General features: G+C 43.7%; 1 long non-coding RNA gene across 26 annotated transcripts in view; it reads left to right on the top strand.

Annotated features, from left to right (window-relative positions):
• Window positions 1–19,583, top strand: part of LOC307189637 — a 2,307,304-nt gene that overhangs the window by 1,532,847 nt on the left and 754,874 nt on the right. For 6 of the 26 annotated variants that reach the window (XR_013829250.1, XR_013829251.1, XR_013829252.1 and 3 more), the window contains one exon: window positions 1,628–1,708. The exons of 19 other annotated variants lie outside the window; for them this stretch is intronic. This is a non-coding gene — a long non-coding RNA (uncharacterized lncRNA). Of the gene's footprint in view, window positions 1–1,627; window positions 1,709–17,426; window positions 17,508–19,583 lie in introns of those variants that run through there. One more of the 26 variants, XR_013829249.1, reaches the window with a different exon arrangement.

Raw genomic sequence — 19,583 nt, 5'->3', positions numbered from 1 at the left:
CTGATATCTTATGATGTTTCTTTTTCTGTGTGACTTATTTCAGTTAGAATCATCATACCTGAATCCACTCATTGTGCTGCTAAGGGCCTGATGACACAGATTTCATTGCTGAGTGATATTGCTTTGTAAGTAAATACCACATCTTTTTTATCCATTTTTCACTTTCTGTGATATTGAACTTGTACGGTAAACGAGGTTCTTGTAAACGGAGGCGTCCCAAACTTTGGGGTGGCTGTGTCTTCTTGATTTTAATTTCCCTAAGCTATAGGACCATAAGTGGCAGTGCCCTAGGCTCTGTTGCTTTGTTTTTTAGATGTTTCAGGAAACACCATACACTTCTCCGGAGTGTCTGTTGGCAATTTACATCCCGCCCATCAGCATAACAAGGCTCCCAGTTCTCCATGGCCTGTCCTGCCTTTCTGGATTTTACACTTTTTTCAGATGGCCCTTTTGACCGGGGGGAAGTGAGACTTCATTGTAGTGCAGATTTCCTTTGCATGTTTGCTTGGTTGGCCAAAAAGGGCGTATGCGTTTTTTCCTGAATATATTCAGGAAAAAACGCATACGCCCTTTTTGGCCAAGTGCATCATTGTGGACGTTCTGCCTCTTTTCTTAAGCTTTCAATGCAATTCCAATCTACCTCCTGAAATCGGTTTCCTGCAATTCTGCCCCGCTTTCAAGTCCTCTTGGCAGCCTTACTTCAGTCTATTTTTGGACGATAGCTGTCATTTATAACTCTGCAGGTTTGTGAATTACAGTGCCGCTGAGCTCCTTTCTTCAACTCGCTTTCTTGTGACCTGGCCGCAACACCGCAGGATGTCTTCAGGCCCTAATCTGGTTCCGGCATGGCACGCTGAGCCTTTGGTTAATTCCTCTTCCTGGTGGGAAATGAGAGTTAAATTTGCCCGCTCAGACACCTCCAGCTAGCCTCTCATTGGTTCTCGCTATTCCTGTTCATCTTCCGCAGAAATTGCAAACTGGGCCAAACAGGAGGTTAAAGGGACTGACTCTCCAAGTAGGGAGAGTGTTAGTAAAGCGTCTGGAATGTTGCACCCGAGTACCAGGGTACGAAAACTGAGACATATTTGAACACGTCTCCCGATCACATGGTTGATCATACTCTAGGTTCCACATGCATGTTTTAGCTGAAGGAAGAATACCTTAAACCTGGGTAGGTGAAACCTGTGGAATGGGTACCATGCAATATGACTTCAAAGGGTCTTCATTTGCTCACCGGACCTCTCCAATCCTATCACTGCTGCGTTTATGCCCCTGTACACATGCTTGATTCTCTTTCGGAGACATAGCAATCCATAGGTTTTAAGATACTTACTAGTCAGGTACATTCTTAGGCGTTTAATATGCGGTGTTGAGTCCATTTCGTTGAGCAAGGAGTAGCTCTTGTCTATTCCATATTTGGCTTAAGGAACTTTATCTGTGCTCATTTCAATCTCTGGTTTTATGCAGCACCCCAACTCACCTTTCCCCTTAAGCAAGCATAAGTTGGTTTTCTAAATTTGAGACCCTGTTCTGTTCTGTAATTCAGTTCCTGTGTAGCCAAGTTTACATTCCGTGTATTACTGATATCTTATGATGTTTCTTTTTCTGTGTGACTTATTTCAGTTAGAATCATCATACCAGAATCCACTCATTGTGCTGCTAAGGGCCTGATGACACAGATTTCATTGCTGAGTGATATTGCTTTGTAAGTAAATACCACAACTTTTTTATCCATTTTTCACTTTCTGCGATGTTGAACTTGTACTGTAAACGACGTTCTTGTAAACAGAGCCGTTCGAAACTTTGGGGTGGCTGTGTCTTTTTGGTTTTAAATTCCCTAAGCTATAGGACCATAAGTGGAAGTGCCCTAGGCTCTCTTGCTTTGTTTTTTAGATGTTTCAGGAAACACCATACACTTCTCCCGAGTGTCTGTTGGCAATTTACATCCCGCCCTTCAGCATAACAAGGCTCCCAGTTCTCCATGGCCTGTCCTGCCTTTCTGGATTTTACACTTTTTTCAGATGGCCCTTTTGACCGGGGGGAAGTGAGACTTCATTGTAGTGCAGATTTCCTTTGCAAGCTTGCTTGGTTGGCCAAAAAGGGCGTATGCGTTTTTTCCTGAATATATTCAGGAAAAAACGCATACGCCCTTTTTGGCCAAGTGCATCATTGTGGACGTTCTGCCTCTTTTCCTATGCTTTCAATGCAATTCCAGTCTACCTCCTGAAATCGGTTTCCTGCAATTCTGCCCCGCTTTCAAGTCCTCTTGGCAGCCTTACTTCAGTCTATTTTTGGACGATAGCTGTCATTTATAACTCTGCAGGTTTGTGAATTACAGTGCCCCTGAGCTCCTTTCTTCAACTCGCTTTCTTGTGACCTGGCCGCAACACCGCAGGATGGCTTCGGGCCCTAATCTGGTTCCGGCCCGACATGCTGAGCCTTTGGTTAATTCCTCTTCCTAGTGGGAAATGAGAGTTAAATTTGCCCGTCCAGACACCTGCAGCTAGCCTCTCATTGGTTCTCGCTATTCCTGTCCATCTTCTGCAGAAATTGCAAACTGGGCCAAACAGGAGGTTAAAGGCGCTGACTCTCCAAGTGGGGAGAGTGTTAGTAAAGCGTCTGGAATGTTGCACCCGCGTACCAGGGTACGAAAACTGAGACATATTTGAACACGTCTCCCGATCACATGGTTGATCATACTCTGGGTTCCACATGCATGTTTTAGCTGAAGGAAGAATACCTAAAACCTGGGTAGTTGAAACCCGTGGAATGGGTACCATGCAATATGACTTCAAAGGGTCTTCATTTGCTCACCGAACCTCTCCAATCCTATCACTGCTGCGTTTATGCCCCTGTACACATGCTTGATTCTCTTTCGGAGACATAGCAATCCATAGGTTTTAAGATACTTACTAGTCAGGTACATTCTTAGGCGTTTAATATGCGGTGTTGAGTCCATTTCGTTGAGCAAGGAGTAGCTCTTGTCTATTCCATATTTGGCTTAAGGAACTTTATCTGTGCTCATTTCAATCTCTGGTTTTATGCAGCACCCCTACTCACCTTTCCCCTTAAGCAAGCATAAGTTGGTTTTCTAAATTTGAGACCCTGTTCTGTTTTGGAATGCAGTTCCTGTGTAGCCAAGTTTACATTCCGTGTATTAGTGATATCTTATGATGTTTCTTTTTCTGTGTGACTTATTTCAGTTAGAATCATCGTACCTGAATCTACTCATTATGCTGCTAAGGGCCTGATGACATAGATTTCATTGCTGAGTGATACTGCATTGTACGTAAGTACCACAAGTTCTTTATGCATTTTTCACTTTCTGTGATATTGAACTTGTACGGTAAACGAGGTTTTTGTAAACAGAGGCGTCCCAAACTTTGGGGTGGCTGTGTCTTTTTGATTTTAATTTCCCTAAGCTATAGGACCATAAGTGGAAGTGCCCTAGGCTCTGTTGCTTTGTTTTTTAGATGTTTCAGGAAACACCATACACTTCTCCCGAGTGTCTGTTGGCAATTTACATCCCGCCCATCAGCATAACAAGGCTCCCAGTTCTCCATGGCCTGTCCTGCCTTTCTGGATTTTACACTTTTTTCAGATGGCCCTTTTGACCGGGGGGAAGTGAGACTTCATTGTAGTGCAGATTTCCTTTGCAAGCTTGCTTGGTTGGCCAAAAAGGGCGTATGCGTTTTTTCCTGAATATATTCAGGAAAAAACGCATACGCCCTTTTTGGCCAAGTGCATCATTGTGGACGTTCTGCCTCTTTTCCTATGCTTTCAATGCAATTCCAGTCTACCTCCTGAAATCGGTTTCCTGCAATTCTGCCCCGCTTTCAAGTCCTCTTGGCAGCCTTACTTCAGTCTATTTTTGGACGATAGCTGTCATTTATAACTCTGCAGGTTTGTGAATTACAGTGCCCCTGAGCTCCTTTCTTCAACTCGCTTTCTTGTGACCTGGCCGCAACACCGCAGGATGTCTTCAGGCCCTAATCTGGTTCTGGCACGGCACGCTGAGCTTTTGGTTAATTCCTCTTCCTGGTGGGAAATGAGAGTTAAATTTGCCCATCCAGACACCTCCAGCTAGACTCTCATTGGTTCTCGCTATTCCTGTTCATCTTCCGCAGAAATTGCAAACTGGGCCAAACAGGAGGTTAAAGGGACTGACTCTCCAAGTCGGGAGAGTGTTAGTAAAGCGTCTGGAATGTTGCACCCGAGTACCAGGGGAGGAAAACTGAGACATATTTGAACACGTCTCCCGATCACATGGTTGATCATACTCTGGGTTCCACATGCATGTTTTAGCTGAAGGAAGAATACCTTAAACCTGGAGAGTTAAGTCCCGTGTAATGGGTACCATGCAATATGACTTCAAAGGGTCTTCATTTGCTCACCGAACATCTCCAATCCTATCACTGCTGCGTTTATGCCCCTGTACACATGCTTGATTCTCTTTCGGAGACATAGCAATCCATAGGTTTTAAGATACTTACTAGTCAGGTACATTCTTAGGCGTTTAATATGCGGTGTTGAGTCCATTTCGTTGAGCAAGGAGTAGCTCTTGTCTATTCCATATTTGGCTTAAGGAACTTTATCTGTGCTCATTTCAATCTCTGGTTTTATGCAGCAACCCAACTCACCTTTCCCCTTAAGCAAGCATAAGTTGGTTTTCTAAATTTGAGAACCTGTTCTGTTTTGGAATTCAGTTCCTGTGTATCCAAGTTTACATTCCGTGTATTAGTGATATCTTATGATGTTTCTTTTTCTGTGTGACTTATTTCAGTTAGAATCATCGTACCTGAATCTACTCATTATGCTGCTACGGGCCTGATGACATAGATTTCATTGCTGAGTTATACTGCATTGTACGTAAGTACCACAAGTTCTTTATCCATTTTTCACTTTCTGCGATGTTGAACTTGTACTGTAAACGAGGTTCTTGTAAACAGAGGCGTCCCAAACTTTGGGGTGGCTGTGTCTTTTTGATTTTAATTTCCCTAAGCTATAGGACCATAAGTGGCAGTACCCTAGGCTCTGTTGCTTTGTTTTTTAGATGTTTCAGGAAACACCATACACTTCTCCTGAGTGTCTGTTGGTAATTTACATCCCGCCCATCAGCATAACAAGGCTCCCAGTTCTCCATGGCCTGTCCTGCCTTTCTGGATTTTACACTTTTTTCAGATGGCCCTTTTGACCGGGGGGAAGTGAGACTTCATTGTAGTGCAGATTTCCTTTGCAAGCTTGCTTGGTTGGCCAAAAAGGGCGTATGCGTTTTTTCCTGAATATATTCAGGAAAAAACGCATACGCCGTTTTTGGCCAAGTGCATCATTGTGGACGTTCTGCCTCTTTTCCTATGCTTTCAATGCAATTCCAGTCTACCTCCTGAAATCGGTTTCCTGCAATTCTGCCCCGCTTTCAAGTCCTCTTGGCAGCCTTACTTCAGTCTATTTTTGGACGATAGCTGTCATTTATAACTCTGCAGGTTTGTGAATTACAGTGCCCCTGAGCTCCTTTCTTCAACTCGCTTTCTTTTGAGCTGGCCGCAACACCGCAGGATGACTTCAGGCCCTAATCTGGTTCCGGCACGGCACGCTGAGCCTTTGGTTAATTCCTCTTCCTGGTGGGAAATGAGAGTTAAATTTGCCCGTCCAGACACCTCCAGCTAGTCTCTCATTGGTTCTCGCTATTCCTGTTCATCTTCCACAGAAATTGCAAACTGGGCCAAACAGGAGGTTAAAGGGACTGACTCTCCAAGTCGTGAGAGTGTTAGTAAAGCGTCTGGAATGTTGCACCCGAGTACCAGGGTACGAAAACTGAGACATATTTGAACACGTCTCCCGATCACATGGTTGATCATACTCTGGGTTCCACATGCATGTTTTAGCTGAAGGAAGAATACCTAAAACCTGGGTAGTTGAAACCCGTGGAATGGGTACCATGCAATATGACTTCAAAGGGTCTTCATTTGCTCACCGAACCTCTCCAATCCTATCACTGCTGCGTTTATGCCCCTGTACACATGCTTGATTCTCTTTCGGAGACATAGCAATCCATAGGTTTTAAGATACTTACTAGTCAGGTACATTCTTAGGCGTTTAATATGGGGTTTTGAGATCATTTCGTTGAGCAAGGAGTAGCTCTTGTCTATTCCATATTTGGCTTAAGGAACTTTATCTGTGCTCATTTCAATCTCTGGTTTTATGCAGCACCCCAACTCACCTTTCCCCTTAAGCAAGCATAAGTTGGTTTTCTAAATTTGAGACACTGTTCTGTTCTGTAATTCAGTTCCTGTGTAGCCAAGATTACATTCCGTGTATTACTGATATCTTATGATGTTTCTTTTTCTGTGTGACTTATTTCAGTTAGAATCATCATACCTGAATCCACTCATTGTGCTGCTAAGGGCCTGATGACACAGATTTCATTGCTGAGTGATATTGTTTTGTAAGTAAATACCACAACTTCTTTACCCATTTTTCACTTTCTGCGATGTTGAACTTGTACTGTAAACGAGGTTCTTGTAAACAGAGCCGTTCCAAATTTTGGGGTGGCTGTGTCTTTTTGATTTTAATTTCCCTAAGCTATAGGACCATAAGTGGAAGTGCCCTAGGCTCTGTTGCTTTGTTTTTTAGATGTTTCAGGAAACACCATACACTTCTCCCGAGTGTCTGTTGGCAATTTACATCCCGCCCATCAGCATAACAAGGCTCCCAGTTCTCCATGGCCTGTCCTGCCTTTCTGGATTTTACACTTTTTTCAGATGGCCCTTTTGACCGGGAGGAAGTGAGACTTCATTGTAGTGCAGATTTCCTTTGCAAGTTTGCTTGGTTGGCCAAAAAGGGCGTATGCGTTTTTTCCTGAATATATTCAGGAAAAAACGCATACACCCTTTTTGGCCAAGTGCATCATTGTGGACGTTCTGCCTCTTTTCCTATGCTTTCAATGCTATTCCAGTCTACCTCCTGAAATCGGTTTCCTGCAATTCTGCCCCGCTTTCAAGTCCTCTTGGCAGCCTTATTTCAGTCTATTTTTGGACGATAGCTGTCATTTATAACTCTGCAGGTTTGTGAATTACAGTGCCCCTGAGCTCCTTTCTTCAACTCGCTTTCTTGTGGCCTGGCCGCAACACCGCAGGATGGCTTCAGGCCCTAATCTGGTTCCGGCACGGCACGCTGAGCCTTTGGTTAATTCCTCTTCCTGGTGGGAAATGAGAGTTAAATTTGCCCATCCAGACACCTCCAGCTAGTATCTCATTGGTTCTCGCTATTCCTGTTCATCTTCCACAGAAATTGCAAACTGGGCCAAACAGGAGGTTAAAGGGACTGACTCTCCAAGTCGGGAGAGTGTTAGTAAAGCGTCTGGAATGTTGCACCCGAGTACCAGGGTACGAAAACTGAGACATACTTGAACACGTCTCCCGATCACATGGTTGATCATACTCTGGGTTCCACATGCATGTTTTAGCTGAAGGAAGAATACCTAAAACCTGGGTAGTTGAAACCCGTGGAATGGGTACCATGCAATATGACTTCAAAGGGTCTTCATTTGCTCACCGAACATCTCCAATCCTATCACTGCTGCGTTTATGCCCCTGTACACATGCTTGATTCTCTTTCGGAGACATAGCAATCCATAGGTTTTAAGATACTTACTAGTCAGGTACATTCTTAGGCGTTTAATATGCGGTGTTGAGTCCATTTCGTTGAGCAAGGAGTAGCTCTTGTCTATTCCATATTTGGCTTAAGGAACTTTATCTGTGCTCATTTCAATCTCTGGTTTTATGCAGCACCCCAACTCACCTTTCCCCTTAAGCAAGCATAAGTTGGTTTTCTAAATTTGAGAACCTGTTCTGTTCTGTAATTCAGTTCCTGTGTAGCCAAGTTTACATTCCGTGTATTAGTGATATCTTATGATGTTTCTTTTTCTGTGTGACTTATTTCAGTTAGAATCATCGTACCTGAATCTACTCATTATGCTGCTACGGGCCTGATGACATAGATTTCATTGCTGAGTGATACTGCATTGTACGTAAGTACCACAAGTTCTTTATGCATTTTTCACTTTCTGTGATATTGAACTTGTACGGTAAACGAGGTTCTTGTAAACAGAGGCGTCCCAAACTTTGGGGTGGCTGTGTCTTTTTGATTTTAATTTCCCTAAGCTATAGGACCATAAGTGGAAGTGCCCTAGGCTCTGTTGCTTTGTTTTTTAGATGTTTCAGGAAACACCATACACTTCTCCCGAGTGGTTGTTGGCAATTTACATCCCGCCCTTCAGCATAACAAGGCTCCCAGTTCTCCATGGCCTGTCCTGCCTTTCTGGATTTTACCGTTTTTTCAGATGGCCCTTTTGACCGGGGGGAAGTGAGACTTCATTGTAGTGCAGATTTCCTTTGCAAGTTTGCTTGGTTGGCCAAAAAGGGCGTATGCGTTTTTTCCTGAATATATTCAGGAAAAAACGCATACGCCCTTTTTGGCCAAGTGCATCATTGTGGACGTTCTGCCTCTTTTCCTATGCTTTCAATGCAATTCCAGTCTACCTCCTGAAATCGGTTTCCTGCAATTCTGTCCCGCTTTCAAGTCCTCTTGGCAGCCTTACTTCAGTCTATTTTTGGACGATAGCTGTCATTTATAACTCTGCAGGTTTGTGAATTACAGTGCCCCTGAGCTCCTTTCTTCAACTCGCTTTCTTTTGAGCTGGCCGCAACACCGCAGGATGACTTCAGGCCCTAATCTGGTTCCGGCACGGCACGCTGAGCCTTTGGTTAATTCCTCTTCCTGGTGGGAAATGAGAGTTAAATTTGCCCATCCAGACACCTCCAGCTAGTCTCTCATTGGTTCTCGCTATTCCTGTTCATCTTCCACAGAAATTGCAAACTGGGCCAAACAGGAGGTTAAAGGGACTGACTCTCCAAGTCGTGAGAGTGTTAGTAAAGCGTCTGGAATGTTGCACCCGAGTACCAGGGTACGAAAACTGAGACATATTTGAACACGTCTCCCGATCACATGGTTGATCATACTCTGGGTTCCACATGCATGTTTTAGCTGAAGGAAGAATACCTAACACCTGGGTAGTTGAAACCCGTGGAATGGGTACCATGCAATATGACTTCAAAGGGTCTTCATTTGCTCACCGAACATCTCCAATCCTATCACTGCTGCGTTTATGCCCCTGTACACATGCTTGATTCTCTTTCGGAGACATAGCAATCCATAGGTTTTAAGATACTTACTAGTCAGGTACATTCTTAGGCGTTTAATATGGGGTGTTGAGTCCATTTCGTTGAGCAAGGAGTAGCTCTTGTCTATTCCATATTTGGCTTAAGGAACTTTATCTGTGCTCATTTCAATCTCTGGTTTTATGCAGCACCCCAACTCACCTTTCCCCTTAAGCAAGCATAAGTTGGTTTTCTAAATTTGAGACACTGTTCTGTTCTGTAATTCAGTTCCTGTGTAGCCAAGTTTACATTCCGTGTATTACTGATATCTTATGATGTTTCTTTTTCTGTGTGACTTATTTCAGTTAGAATCATCATACCTGAATCCACTCATTGTGCTGCTAAGGGCCTGATGACACAGATTTCATTGCTGAGTGATATTGTTTTGTAAGTAAATACCACAACTTCTTTACCCATTTTTCACTTTCTGCGATGTTGAACTTGTACTGTAAACGAGGTTCTTGTAAACAGAACCGTTCCAAACTTTGGGGTGGCTGTGTCTTTTTGATTTTAATTTCCCTAAGCTATAGGACCATAAGTGGAAGTGCCCTAGGTTCTGTTGCTTTGTTTTTTTGATGTTTCAGGAAACACCATACACTTCTCCGGAGTGGTTGTTGGCAATTTACATCCCGCCCATCAGCATAACAAGGCTCCCAGTTCTCCATGGCCTGTCCTGCCTTTCTGGATTTTACACTTTTTTCAGATGGCCCTTTTGACCGGGGGGAAGTGAGACTTCATTGTAGTGCAGATTTCATTTGCAAGCTTGCTTGGTTGGCCAAAAAGGGCGTATGCGTTTTTTCCTGAATATATTCAGGAAAAAACGCATACGCCCTTTTTGGCCAAGTGCATCATTGTGGACGTTCTGCCTCTTTTCCTATGCTTTCAATGCAATTCCAGTCTACCTCCTGAAATCGGTTTCCTGCAATTCTGCCCCGCTTTAAAGTCCTCTTGGCAGCCTTACTTCAGTCTATTTTTGGACGATAGCTGTCATTTATAACTCTGCAGGTTTGTGAATTACAGTGCCCCTGAGCTCCTTTCTTCAACTCGCTTTCTTTTGAGCTGGCCGCAACACCGCAGGATGGCTTCAGGCCCTAATCTGGTTCCGGCACGGCACGCTGAGCCATTGGTTAATTCCTCTTCCTGGTGGGAAATGAGAGTTAAATTTGCCCGTCCAGACACCTCCAGCTAGTCTCTCATTGGTTCTCACTATTCCTGTTCATCTTCCGCAGAAATTGCAAACTGGGCCAAACAGGAGGTTAAAGTCGCTGACTCTCCAAGTGGGGAGAGTGTTAGTAAAGCGTCTGGAATGTTGCACCCGAGTACCAGGGTACGAAAACTGAGACATATTTGAACACATCTCCCGATCACATGGTTGATCATACTCTGGGTTCCACATGAATGTTTTAGCTGAAGGAAGAATACCTAAAACCTGGGTAGTTGAAACCCGTGGAATGGGTACCATGCAATATGACTTCAAAGGGTCTTCATTTGCTCACCGAACCTCTCCAATGCTATCACTGCTGCGTTTATGCCCCTGTACACATGCTTGACTCTCTTTCGGAGACATAGCAATCCATAGGTTTTAAGATACTTACTAGTCAGGTACATTCTTAGGCGTTTAATATGCGGTGTTGAGTCCATTTCGTTGAGCAAGGAGTAGCTCTTGTGTATTCCATATTTGGCTTAAGGAACTTTATCTGTGCTCATTTCAATCTCTGGTTTTATGCAGCACCCCAACTCACCTTTCCCCTTAAGCAAGCATAAGTTGGTTTTCTAAATTTGAGACCCTGTTCTGTTCTGTAATTCAGTTCCTGTGTAGCCAAGTTTACATTCCGTGTATTACTGATATCTTATGATGTTTCTTTTTCTGTGTGACTTATTTCAGTTAGAATCATCAGACCTGAATCCACTCATTGTGCTGCTAAGGGCCTGATGACACAGATTTCATTGCTGAGTGATATTGCTTTGTAAGTAAATACCACAACTTCTTTATCCATTTTTCACTTTCTGCGATGTTGAACTTGTACTGTAAACGAGGTTCTTGTAAACAGAGCCGTTCCAAACTTTGGGGTGGCTGTGTCTTTTTGATTTTAATTTCCCTAAGCTATAGGACCATAAGTGGAAGTGCCCTAGGCTCTGTTGCTTTGTTTTTTAGATGTTTCAGGAAACACCATACACTTCTCCCGAGTGTCTGTTGGCAATTTACATCCCGCCCATCAGCATAACAATTCTCCCAGTTCTCCATGGCCTGTCCTGCCTTTCTGGATTTTACACTTTTTTCAGATGGCCCTTTTGACCGGGGGGAAGTGAGACTTCATTGTAGTGCAGATTTCCTTTGCAAGCTTGCTTGGTTGGCCATAAAGGGCGTATGCGTTTTTTCCTGAATATATTCAGGAAAAAACGCATACGCCCTTTTTGGCCAAGTGCATCATTGTGGACGTTCTGCCTCTTTTCCTATGCTTTCAATGCAATTCCAGTCTACCTCCTGAAATCGGTTTCCTGCAATTCTGCCCCGCTTTCAAGTCCTCTTGGCAGCCTTACTTCAGTCTATTTTTGGACGATAGCTGTCATTTATAACTCTGCAGGTTTGTGAATTACAGTGCCCCTGAGCTCCTTTCTTCAACTCGCTTTCTTGTGAGCGGGCCGCAACACCGCAGGATGGCTTCAGGCCCTAATCTGGTTCCGGCACGGCACGCTGAGCCTTTGGTTAATTCCTCTTCCTGGTGGGAAATGAGAGTTAAATTTGCCTGTCCAGACACCTCCAGCTAGTCTCTCATTGGTTCTCGCTATTCCTGTTTATCTTCCGCAGAAATTGCAAACTGGGCCAAACAGGAGGTTAAAGGGACTGACTCTCCAAGTCGGGAGAGTGTTAGTAAAGCGTCTGGAATGTTACACCCGAGTACCAGGGTACGAAAACTGAGACATATTTGAGCACGTCTCCTGATCACATGGTTGATCATACTCTAGGTTCCACATGCATGTTTTAGCTGAAGGAAGAATACCTTAAACCTGGGTAGTTGAAACCCGTGGAATGGGTACCATGCAATATGACTTCAAAGGGTCTTCATTTGCTCACCGCACCTCTCCAATCCTATCACTGCTGCGTTTATGCCCCTGTACACATGCTTGATTCTCTTTCGGAGACATAGCAATCCATAGGTTTTAAGATACTTACAAGTCAGGTACATTCTTAGGCGTTTAATATGCGGTGTTGAGTGCATTTCGTTGAGCAAGGAGTAGCTCTTGTCTATTCCATATTTGGCTTAAGGAACTTTATCTGTGCTCATTTCAATCTCTGGTTTTATGCAGCACCCCAACTCACCTTTACCCTTAAGCAAGCATAAGTTGGTTTTCTAAATTTGAGACCCTGTTCTGTTCTGTAATTCAGTTCCTGTGTAGCCAAGTTTACATTCCATGTATTACTGATATCTTATGATGTTTCTTTTTCTGTGTGACTTATTTCAGTTAGAATCATCATACCTGAATCCACTCATTGTGCTGCTAAGGGCCTGATGACACAGATTTCATTGCTGAGTGATATTGCTTTGTAAGTAAATACCACAACTTCTTTATCCATTTTTCACTTTCTACAATGTTGAACTTGTACTGTAAACGAGGTTCTTGTAAACAGAGGCGTCCCAAACTTTGGGGTGGCTGTGTCTTTTTGATTTTAATTTCCCTAAGCTATAGGACCATAAGTGGCAGTGTCCTAGGCTCTGTTGCATTGTTTTTTAGATGTTTCAGGAAACACCATACACTTCTCCCGAGTGTCTGTTGGCAATTTACATCCCGCCCATCAGCATATCAAGGCTCCCAGTTCTCCATGGCCTGTCCTGCCTTTCTGGATTTTACACTTTTTTCAGATGGCCCTTTTGACCGGGGGGAAGTGAGACTTCATTGTAGTGCAGATTTCCTTTGCAAGCTTGCTTGGTTGGCCAAAAAGGGCGTATGCATTTTTTCCTGAATATATTCAGGAAAAAACGCATACGCCCTTTTTGGCCAAGTGCATCATTGTGGACGTTCTGCCTCTTTTCCTATGCTTTCAATGCAATTCCAGTCTACCTCCTGAAATCGGTTTCCTGCAATTCTGCCCCGCTTTCAAGTCCTCTTGGCAGCCTTACTTCAGTCTATTTTTGGACGATAGCTGTCATTTATAACTCTGCAGGTTTGTGAATTACAGTGCCCCTGAGCTCCTTTCTTCAACTCGCTTTCTTGTGAGCTGGCCGCAATACCGCAGGATGGCTTCAGGCCCTAATCTGGTTCTGGCACGGCACGCTGAGCCTTTGGTTAATTCCTCTTCCTGGTGGGAAATGAGAGTTAAATTTGCCCGTCCAGACACCTCCAGCTAGTCTCTCATTGGTTCTCGCTATTCCTGTTCATCTTCCACAGAAATTGCAAACTGGGCCAAACAGGAGGTTAAAGGGACTGACTCTCCAAGTCGGGAGAGTGTTAGTAAAGCGTCTGGAATGTTGCACCCGAGTACCAGGGTATGAAAACTGAGACATATTTGAACACGTCTCCCGATCACATGGTTGATCATACTCTAGGTTCCACATGCATGTTTTAGCTGAAGGAAGAATACCTTAAACCTGGGTAGTTGAAACCCGTGGAATGGGTACCATGTAATATGACTTCAAAGGGTCTTCTTTTGCTCACCGAACCTCTCCAATCCTTTCACTGCTGTGTTTATGCCCCTGTACACACGCTTGATTCTCTTTTGGAGACATAGCAATCCATAGGTTTTAAGATACTTACTAGTCACGTACATTCTTAGGCGTTTAATATGGGGTGTTGAGTCCATTTCGCTGAGCAAGGAGTAGCTCTTGTCTATTCCATATTTGGCTTAAGGAAATTTATCTGTGCTCATTTCAATCTTTGGTTTTATGCAGCACCCCAACTCACCTTTCCCCTTAAGCAAGCATAAGTTGGTTTTCTAAATTTGAGACCCTGTTCTGTTTTGGAATTCAGTTCCTGTGTAGCCAAGTTTACATTCCGTGTATTAGTGATATTTTATGATGTTTCTTTTTCTGTGTGACTTATTTCAGTTAGAATCATCGTACCTGAATCCACTCATTATGCTGCTACGGGCCTGATGACATAGATTTCATTGCTGATTGATACTGCATTGTACGTAAGTACCGCAAGTTCTTTATCCATTTTTCACTTTCTGTGATATTGAACTTGCACGGTAAACGAGGTTCTTGTAAACAGAGGCGTCCCAAGCTTTGGGGTGGCTGTGTCTTTTTGATTTTAATTTCCCTAAGCTATAGGACCATAAGTGGAAGTGCCCTAGACTCTGTTGTTTTGTTTTTTCGATGTTTCAGGAAACACCATACACTTCTCCCGAGTTTCTGTTGGCAATTTACATCCCGCCCATCAGCATAACAAGGCTCCCAGTTCTCCATGGCCTGTCCTGCCTTTCTGGATTTTACACTTTTTCAGATGGCCCTTTTGACCGGGGAGAAGTGAGACTTCTTTGTAGTGCAGATTTCCTTTGCAAGTTTGCTTGGTTGGCCAAAAAGGGCGTATGCGTTTTTTCCTGAACATATTCAGGAAAAAACGCATACGCCCTTTTTGGCCAAGTGCATCATTGTGGACGTTCTGCGTCTTTTCCTATGCTTTCAATGCAATTCCAGTCTACCTCCTGAAATCGGTTTCCTGCAATTCTGCCCCGCTTTCAAGTCCTCTTGGCAGCCTTACTTCAGTCTATTTTTGGACGATAGCTGTCATTTATAACTCTGCAGGTTTGTGAATTACAGTGCCCCTGAGCTCCTTTCTTCAACTCGCTTTCTTGTGAGCTGGCCGCAACACCGCAGGATGTCTTCAGGCCCTAATCTGGTTCTGGCACGGCACGCTGAGCCTTTGGTTAATTCCTCTTCCTGGTGGGAAATGAGAGTTAAATTTGCCCATCCAGACACCTTCAGCTAGTCTCTCATTGGTTCTCGCTATTCCTGTTCATCTTCCACAGAAATTGCAAACTGGGCCAAACAGGAGGTTAAAGGGACTGACTCTCCAAGTGGGGAGAGTGTTAGTAAAGCGTCTGGAATGTTGCACCCGAGTACCAGGGTACAAAAACTGAGACATATTTGAACACGTCTCCCGATCACATGGTTGATCATACTCTAGGTTCCACATGCAAGTTTTAGCTGAAGGAAGAATACCTTAAACCTGGGTAGTTAAAACCCGTGGAATGGGTACCATGTAATATGACTTCAAAGGGTCTTCTTTTGCTCACCGAACCTCTCCAATCCTTTCACTGCTGTGTTTATGCCCCTGTACACATGCTTGATTCTCTTTCGGAGACATAGCAATCCATAGGTTTTAAGATACTTACTAGTCAGGTACATTCTTAGGCGTTTAATATGCGGTGTCGAGTCCATTTCGTTGAGCAAGCAGTAGCTCTTGTCTATTCCATATTTGGCTTAAGGAACTTTATCTGTGCTCATTTCAATCTCTGGTTTTATGCAGCACCCCAACTCACCTTTCCCCTTAAGCAAGCATAAGTTGGTTTTCTGAATTTGAGACCCTGTGCTGTTTTGGAATTCAGTTCCTGTGTAGCCAAGTTTACATTCCGTGTATTAGTGATATCTTATGATGTTTCTTTTTCTGTGTGACTTATTTCAGTTAGAATCATCGTACCTGAATCCACTCATTATGCTGCTACGGGCCTGATGACATAGATTTCATTTGCTGAGTGATACTGCATTGTACGTAAGTACCATAAGTTCTTTATCCATTTTTCACTTTCTGTGATATTGAACTTGTACGGTAAACGAGGTTCTTGTAAACAGAGGCGTCCCAAACTTTGGGGTGGCTGTGTCTTTTTGATTTTAATTTCCCTAAGCTATAGGACCATAAGTGGAAGTGCCCTAGGCTCTGTTGCTTTGTTTTTTAGATGTTTCAGGAAACACCATACACTTCTCCCGAGTGTCTGTTGGCAATTTACATCCCGCCCATCAGCATAACAAGGCTCCCAGTTCTCCAGGGCCTGTCCTGCCTTTCAGGATTTTACACTTTTTTCAGATGGCCCTTTTGACCGGGGGGAAGTGAGACTTCATTGTACTGCAGACTTCTTTGCAAGCTTGCTTGGTTGGCCAAAAAGGGCGTATGCGTTTTTTCCTGAATATATTCAGGAAAAAACGCATACGCCCTTTTTGGCCAAGTGCATCATTGTGGACGTTCTGCCTCTTTTCCTATGCTTTCAATGCAATTCCAGTCTACCTCCTGAAATCGGTTTCCTGCAATTCTGCCCCGCTTTCAAGTCCTCTTGGCAGCCTTACTTCAGTCTATTTTTGGACGATAGCTGTCATTTATAACTCTGCAGGTTTGTGAATTACAGTGCCCCTGAGCTCCTTTCTTCAACTCGCTTTCTTGTGAGCTGGCCGCAACACCGCAGGATGGCTTCAGGCCCTAATCTGGTTCTGGCACGGCACGCTGAGCCTTTGGTTAATTCCTCTTCCTGGTGGGAAATGAGAGTTAAATTTGCCCGTCCAGACACCTCCAGCTAGTCTCTCTTTGGTTCTCACTATTCCTGTTCATCTTCCGCAGAAATTGCAAACTGGGCCAAACAGGAGGTTTAAGGTGCTGACTCTCCAAGTGGGGAGAGTGTTAGTAAAGCATCTGGAATGTTGCACCCGAGTACCAGGGGAAGAAAACTGAGACATATTTGAACACGTCTCCCGTTCACACGGTTGATCATACTCTGGGTTCCACATGCATGTTTTAGCTGAAGGAAGAATACCTGAAACCTGCAGAGTTGAGACCCGTGGAATGGGTACCATGCAATATGACTTCAAAGGGTCTTCATTTGCTCACCGAACCTCTCCAATCCTATCACTCCTGCGTTTATGCCCCTGTACACATGCTTGATTCCCTTTTGGAGACATAGCAATCCATAGGTTTTAAGATACTTACTAGTCAGGTACATTCTTAGGCGTTTAATATGGGGTGTTGAGTCCATTTCGTTGAGCAAGGAGTAGCTCTTGTCTATTCCATATTTGGCTTAAGGAACTTTATCTGTGCTCATTTCGATCTCTGGTTTTATGCAGCACCCCAACTCACCTTTCCCCTTAAGCAAGCATAAGTTGGTTTTCTAAATTTGAGACCCTGTTCTGTTCTGTAATTCAGTTCCTGTGTAGCCAAGTTTACATTCCGTGTATTACTGATATCTTATGATGTTTCTTTTTCTGTGTGACTTATTTCAGTTAGAATCATCATACCTGAATCCACTCATTGTGCTGCTAAGGGCCTGATGACAGAGATTTCATTGCTGAGTGATATTTCTTTGTAAGTAAATACCACAACTTCTTTATCCATTTTTCACATTCTGCGATGTTGAACTTGTACTGTAAACGAGGTTCTTGTAAACAGAGGCGTCCCAAACTTTGGGGTGGCTGTGTCTTTTTGATTTTAATTTCCGTAAGCTATACGACCATAAGTGGAAGAGCCCTAGGCTCTGTTGCTTTGTTTTTTAGATGTTTCAGGAAACACCATACACTTCTCCAGAGTGTCTGTTGGCAATTTACATCCCGCCCATCAGCATAACAAGGCTCCCAGTTCTCCATGGCCTGTCCTGCCTTTCTGGATTTTACACTTTTTTCAGATGGCCCTTTTGACCGGGGGGAAGTGAGACTTCATTGTAGTGCAGATTTCCTTTGCAAGCTTGCTTGATTGGCCAAAAAGGGCATATGCGTTTTTTCCTGAATATATTCAGGAAAAAACGCATACGCCCTTTTTGGCCAAGTGCATCATTGTGGACGTTCTGCCTCTTTTCCTATGCTTTCAATGCAATTCCAGTCTACCTCCTGAAATCGGTTTCCTGCAATTCTGCCCCGCTTTCTAGTCCTCTTGGCAGCCTTACTTCAGTCTATTTTTGGACGATAGCTGTCATTTATAACTCTGCAGGTTTGTGAATTACAGTGCCCCTGAGCTCCTTTCCTCAACTCGCTTTCTTTTGAGCTGGCCGCAAAACCGCAGGATGGCTTCAGGCCCTAATCTGGTTCCGGCACGGCACGCTGAGCCTTTGGTTATTTCCTCTTCCTGGTGGGAAATGAGAGTTAAATTTGCCTGTCCAGACACCTCCAGCTAGTCTCTCATTGGTTCTTGCTATTCCTGTTCATCTTCCGCAGAAATTGCAAACTGGGCCAAACAGGAGGTTAAAGGCGCTGGCTCTCCAAGTGGGGAGAGTGTTAGTAAAGCATCTGGAATGTTGCACCCGAGTACCAGGGGAGGAAAACTGAGACATATTTGAACACGTCTCCCGTTCACACGGTTGATCATACTCTGGGTTCCACATGCATGTTTTAGCTGAAGGAAGAATACCTTAAACCTGGGTAGTTGAAACCCGTGGAATGGGTACCATGCAATATGACTTCAAAGGGTCTTCATTTGCTCACCGAACCTCTCCAATCCTATCACTGCTGCGTTTATGCCCCTGTACACATGCTTGATTCTCTTTCGGAGACATAGCAATCCATAGGTTTTAAGATACTTACTAGTCAGGTACATTCTTAGGCGTTTAATATGCGGTGTTGAGTCCATTTCGTTGAGCAAGGAGTAGCTCTTGTCTATTCCATATTTGGCTTAAGGAACTTTATCTGTGCTCATTTCAATCTCTGGTTTTATGCAGCACCACAACTCACCTTTACCCTTAAGCAAGCATAAGTTTGTTTTCTAAATTTGAGACCCTGTTCTGTTCTGTAATTCAGTTCCTGTGTAGCCAAGTTTACATTCCGTGTATTACTGATATCTTATGATGTTTCTTTTTCTGTGTGACTTATTTCAGTTAGAATCATCATACCTGAATCCACTCATTGTGCTGCTAAGGGCCTGATGACACAGATTTCATTGCTGAGTGATATTGCTTTGTAAGTAAATACCACAACTTCTTTATCCATTTTTCACTTTCTGCGATGTTGAGCTTGTACTGTAAACGAGGTTCTTGTAAACAGAGCCGTTCCAAACTTTGGGGTGGCTGTGTCTTTTTGATTTTAATTTCCCTAAGCTATAGGACCATAAGTGGAAGTGCCCTAGGCTCTGTTGCTTTGTTTTTTAGATGTTTCAGGAAACACCATACACTTCTCCCGAGTGGTTGTTGGCAATTTACATCCCGCCCATCAGCATAACAAGGCTCCCAGTTCTCCATGGCCTGTCCTGACTTTCTGGATTTTACACTTTTTTCAGATGGCCCTTTTGACCGGGGGGAAGTGAGACTTCATTGTAGTGCAGATTTCCTTTGCAAGCTTGCATGGTTGGCCAAAAAGGACGTATGCGTTTTTTCCTGAATATATTCAGGAAAAAACGCATACGCCCTTTTTGGCCAAGTGCATCATTGTGGACGTTCTGCCTCTTTTCCTATGCTTTCAA

The sequence above is a fragment of the Stenella coeruleoalba genome (genome assembly GCF_951394435.1).
Source record: "Stenella coeruleoalba genome assembly, chromosome: 7".
Lineage (NCBI taxonomy): Eukaryota > Metazoa > Chordata > Mammalia > Artiodactyla > Delphinidae > Stenella > Stenella coeruleoalba.
The sequence above is the reverse complement of the archived record's forward strand: the minus strand, read 5'-3'. Positions and strand labels throughout refer to the sequence as shown.